The following is a 6,000-nucleotide window of genomic DNA, read 5'->3' on the forward strand; positions in this document are numbered from 1 at the left end:
CATAGAATATCAGTCCTTCACTTCACTCTGATTGATCATTTAGGGCACATAATTATCCCTAAGCCATTACCAGTCAGGAAGCAAAGTCACACAAAGATTGACTTCAGCTAAGATGTCTCAACCCTTCAGTTATATTGACATTTGGCACAAGATAATTCTTTAACGGGGTGAGGATGGAGGGTGAGGCTGTCCTGTGCATAGTATAATGTTTAACAACATCTCCTGCCTCTACCCATCAGATGCCTGTAAGAAACGCCAGTTGTCACAACCAGATATGTATCCAGACACTACCAAATGTTCCAAGGGGTAAGGGAGACTCATCCTTGATTGAGAACCACTAGCTCGAACAATCAGATCCATTTCCTGAGGTGGAAAGAGGTAGCTCCCTTGAGTTATGTGCACTGCATTGAAGAGGGACAGAGACCTGACCCAAATCAGGATTTTCGTAGGGAGGAGGAAAGGGAAGTAGGCAATGTCCTTATCTTCATGGAATTTGTCGTCTGGGGTGAAGGGGTAACCAGACAGCCAAAGCCAAAGTTAAGGTGCAGTGTGATACGGATGATGGTAGAGTTCTTGCACAGGGTTCACTGTGGATGCAAGGGCTCCTTTCTAAATCAGACCAGCAGTTCAAAGAAAGTTTGCTAAGGGAGATGAGGCCTAAACTGAATTTGTGAAGAATGAGAAAGAGTCAGCAAGTTGAAGGAGGAAAGGGCCTTCTGAGCAGAGGCAGGGGCAGATCATGAGCTAAGAAATTTGACTGATGACTGATGACATCCAGATGGTATAAGAAAATAAAAACCCTGGGTCAGAACCTGATTCTTGGGTTCTGTCCCTGGCAAGTATGCCAAAGAATAGTCCCTCAGAGGATTTGCTCAGTAGAAGAGGATGTACTTTAGACACAGGATTTTTCTTCTCCCTTAGATATGTCATTCTCAAGTATTTCCTGATTATAGCTAAATGTATCTCAAATCTATATATTCCTGCAACTTTATTAATTTTTGGTCAGTGTCATTGCTTGGGGTAACCAGTTCTATGAGTTTGAGTTCCAGGTGAAAGTTTAGTAGAAAAGTGGTTAGAGCCAGCTCTCTGTGGCCTTGGATAAGTCATTTAACCTTTTAGTCTCAGTTTCTTCATCTTTCAATTGGAGTTTATACCATAGTGCCAAATTGTTGTATTATGTGAGACTGTGTACGGTGTTTAGCATATAAGTTAACATTACATATGCAGTAGCAATAGGTATTATACACTGCTTTAAAGAACAAAACTTATATGATGTTTCCTGATGGACCCCGCCTCTCCTTCTGGCCTCGTCTCTTGTCTTCTCTGGTCAGATTGAATGAGGGCACTTCTGCAGTGAGTTACACTGTTGCACAACCCTTGAGCCTTTCCACATGCTATTCCTCCTGCTGGAAGGCCCTTTTCCCACTTCTTCAATTTGCTAACTCCTGCTCCTTCTTCTCAAATTCAGTTTAGGCATCACTGCCTTTTTAAGAAACTTTCTTTGAACTGCTGATCTCATTTAGAAAGGAGTCTTTGTGGTCACAGTGCACCAGGTACAGAACTCTACACTTGTCCTTATCACTCTACACCTAAACTTGGACTTTATTTTTCTGTCTTCACCACTAGACTATAAATTCCATGAAGGAACAGATTGCAGGATACATTGTTGATCGCATATGTAACATCCATTATCCCTTTCTTCCTTCTGAACGAAATCTTGATTTTTGTCCTGGTCTCCATCCCTCCCCATACAGCCTGCTAGATCCAGGGAAGGTGACCCCAAGGAATAGATTCTAATTATCTTAGCCAATCAGTGTATTGAATTGGACCTGATAATGGGCTAATAAGCAGGTGACCTAAGTTTAACCAATCAGACCGAAGGGAAAAAATTGTATTTCATGCTTAAGAAATTTGAATGCTATTCTTAAAGTAATGCAAAACTGTAGAAGAAATGTAATCCGAAAGTGACAAGATTTTTTTTTCCAGGGAAGGTTATTCTGAGAGTAATTTGGAGGATGGATTTGAGCATGGAGAAGGGGCAGAAATGAGGAAATGAGTTCAATTTCAGAGAATATTAGAGTAATTCACATGAGTAATTATGAATGGCCCAAATTAAGATAAAGGCCATGGGAAAGGAAAAGAGGGAAGGAGTCAAGCTGCATTATGGAGGTAGAACTGCAGGACTCATGGGTTCACAAAGCACGGGAGATTAGCTGGAGAAAAGAGTCTAACATGATTCTAGATTCTGGCTTTGTGACTGCTTGGATGATGATGGTATTTCCTAAAACAGAAAATACAAGAAGAAAAGTGCCTATGGGAGGATCAGTGGGTGACATTGAGTTCAATTTTACACCTATTGAATGTATAACCCACATATTCAATGATGTTCCAGTAGCTATCTTTGAGTAATTTTCTTATCACCAGCTCCCTTTTCCTCATGCTTTCTTCCTGTTATGGGCTGAATTGTGTCCCCTCCCCCCACACACCACCCCCAAAATGTACATGCTAAAATCTGAACTCTCAGTACCTCAGAATGTGACTGTATTTGGAGATAGGGTCTTTAAAGAGATAATTAAGGTTAAATGAGGTCATATGGTCGGGCTCTAATCTGAAGTGACTCGTGTCTTTCTAAGAAGAGATTAGGACACAGACACATATAGAGGGACGACCACATGAAGATGTGGGAAGAAACACATCTAACACCAAGGAAACAAACCCCAGCGACACCTTAGATCTCAGAATTCTAGTCTCCAGAACTGTAAAGAAATGAATGCCTGTTGTTTAAGCCCCCGGTCTGTGGTACTTTGTTATCGCAACCCTGGGAAACTAATAGACCGCCCTTGTAGCAAACATGTGGAAGAGTAAAGGATTTGTAATATTTGCATTTGTTATGAGGTTTCAGATATTCTACAATGCCAAGTCTGAGGAAGAGCCTGAAGCTAGAGAAGTTATATGTCCAGGGCTTTATCTAAACCCAGAAGGTTGTTTACATATGTGTATAAAAGTTGAAGTCAGGAGGGCTCCACTAAAATTCACAGCTCGTTTTTCTCAGAACAGCATTCCAAAACACATAAGGGAAAGGAAACCGATTTACAATTGACCCTGTCCACTTTCAAGTTTCCAGCTGTATTTACACAGCTGCTGAAGGCAGCACAGATGAGAGATTCTCCCCTTCATCACTGAGAAACCCACACCAAGAGTATGTTCAGTGTCTTCATATTAGAGAATTCAGTAAGTCTCAGGGAGGAACACAAAATATCAAGAACTCAGCCATTGACACTGGGGATGCTGACAATGACAGGAGGAAAAATAGATGTAAACTTAGCAAATTGTGAAATATGAATGCAAAAGCAAACACAGGAGGACTTACAACCTACATAACTCTATAAAATATGATGAACAGAGCATTTAAAAGATAAAGGACAAATGTAAGATGTGAGGAACTTTTGAAAATTATGGTGCTTTCAATCTTGTATTTTACTCAACATCTGGAAATAATTGTAAATCCCTGGAAAAGTCAAGTTTGTCCTCCTGGAGGTGAAGAACAAGGAGGTTGTTGCAGAAACAAAGAGATAAATGAAAGGAATGTCTCAAAGGAAGATTTATCCAGATTATCCTACCACGCAAAACAGACCATATGAAACACATTTTAAAATTATCCTCCTTCTTGCCTTAAAACTGATCTGCATCATGGTACAAAACTGTAAAAATAATACTGGTAGTTAATGCTGTTCTAAAACAAGAAAAAGAAATTATTTTAAAATCCCAGTACGTCTGTGTATGTGTGTGTGTGTTTGTGTGTGCACGCACGCGCATGCTTATTTGTGTTAACGAATTTGCTTTAACAAAGTAGAATGTTTGTTCCCCCTGGAAGAATCTTGAATTTTACAATTATAAATGGGTATTTTCTGTAACACTGGGGAAATGCAGAAACATGCTCTAAGAAGCTGATAACATATATACTGTCTGGTTATAGACAAGGTAGTGCTTGTCTTACCAACCAAGAGGTGGATTAACAAAAAAATACCTCTAGATTTACATATCCCTGATATGATGCCATGGTTAAAACAAATTCCATACATACTAAATATAATGTTGAAGTTAACTTAAGCATCTTGACAGCTAAGCAAAATACTATCCTGTCCCATTGACCTTAGCCTCAGAATCCAGGATTCAATAGGGCCTGCAGCATCCAGGGTTATGCTTTCAGGTGCTCCATTAAGGCACCTTCTTCAGCTGACCACTAGTTGTGAAGTTGCTTCAGTTCAGAGGCAGAGATGGAAGGAGGAGTTTGGCCCAAAAGAAAGGGCTGATTGAAGGCTGTATTAGACTGTTTTCATGTTGCTGACAAGACATACCTGAGACTGGGCAATTTACAAAAGAAAGAGAGGTTTAATGGACTTACAGTTCCACGTGGCTGGGGAGGCCTCACAATCATGGCAGAAGGCAAGAAGGAGCAAGTCACATCTTACATGGATGGCAGCAGGCAAAGAGAGAGCTTGTGCATGGAAACTCCACTTTATAAAACCATCAGATCTTGTGAGACTTATTCACTATCATGAGAGCAGCATGGGAAATACTTGCCCCCATGATTAAATTACCTCCTGCCAGGTCCCTCCTACAACACGTGGGAATTCAAGACAAGATTTGGATGGGGACACAGCCAAACTATATCAAAAAGGCAAAAGATCTTTGCCTTTAGAATGAGGTTCTTAAAAAAATAATAATAAGGAGGTTTTTCTTTTCAACTGTTAGGGTAGTATTTTTATTCTTGTAATGATACCCAAGAATGTAAACCCCTGCCAGAAACTTCAGACATTAGATAGTATGGTCCTCTGGAATTCATAGAAGTACACATTTAAAGAATTATGAAGGTGTTTGCATTTAACAGTAATTTCATATGTTTTTTGCACTTTCTAACTTGTAAAAATATTTCAGTATGTATCTCACAAGCTATGAGAACCTGATTTTATTATTCCTATTTCACAGATGAAGAAGCAGAGGTAGAAAAAAATGAAGGGAGTTACATAGGATCACAGCTCTAGTGAATAACACTGATTGGACTGTCTAAATCAGCAGTCTCCAACCTTTTTGGCACCAGGGACTGGTTTCCTGGAAGACAATTTTTCCATGGAAGGTTGGGGGTATGGTTTTGGGAGAAAACTGTTCCACCTCAGATCATTGGGCATTTGGTTCTTATAAGGAATGCACAAGCTAGATCCCTCATTTGTTCAGTTCACAGTAGGGTTCACACTCCTATGAGAATCTAATGCCACCACTGAAATGACAGGAGGCAGAGCTTAGCAGTAATGCTTGCTCATCCACCACTTACCTCCTGCTGTATGGCCTGGTTCCTAATAAGCCGCAGACCAGTACCAGTCTGCACCTTGGGGTTGGAGACTCCAGGTCTAAATCATGACTTGACTGCATAAGCCCTCATTTCTCATCAAGTTGCATTTAAAGCAGGTATCCTCCATGTACAGGCACTGTTAGCTCAAGAACTATATAGCCCTTGCATCAATTCTGTGACATAGGTATCATCAGTATCCTTACTTCACAGATGAGAAACTGAGGTAGAGAAAGGTTAAGCCACCACATTACTTAACACAGTGTAAGCCGTGGAGCTGGGATGTGAACCCAAGAAGTTTGGCTCCAGAATTTGGTCTCTTAACCGTCATGCTCACCTTCATTGCCATGCCTAGAAGCCTAGAAATTTGCAGATCCAATGGACATGATTAGGGCTTCATCCCTTGACATCTCTTTATTTCTTCGCTTCACTTGGTTCACTTAGTTTCTTCTTTGACCTCTCCTTCTTGATTTTTTTTTGCTGACTCATCTTCATTTTACTATCCCATAAATTCTAGCATTTTCCAGGTATGAAATGGTTCTTCAGGCAGAACGATTTGTAAAAATGGCACCAACACTTCCTAAATCAGCTTGTGATTTTTTTGAGGTGATTAATTTATTTCACAAATGGTTTTGAACCACACCATTTGCCAG

This window comes from Pongo pygmaeus, chromosome 4 (genome assembly GCF_028885625.2).
Source record: "Pongo pygmaeus isolate AG05252 chromosome 4, NHGRI_mPonPyg2-v2.0_pri, whole genome shotgun sequence".
NCBI classification, from domain to species: domain Eukaryota; kingdom Metazoa; phylum Chordata; class Mammalia; order Primates; family Hominidae; genus Pongo; species Pongo pygmaeus.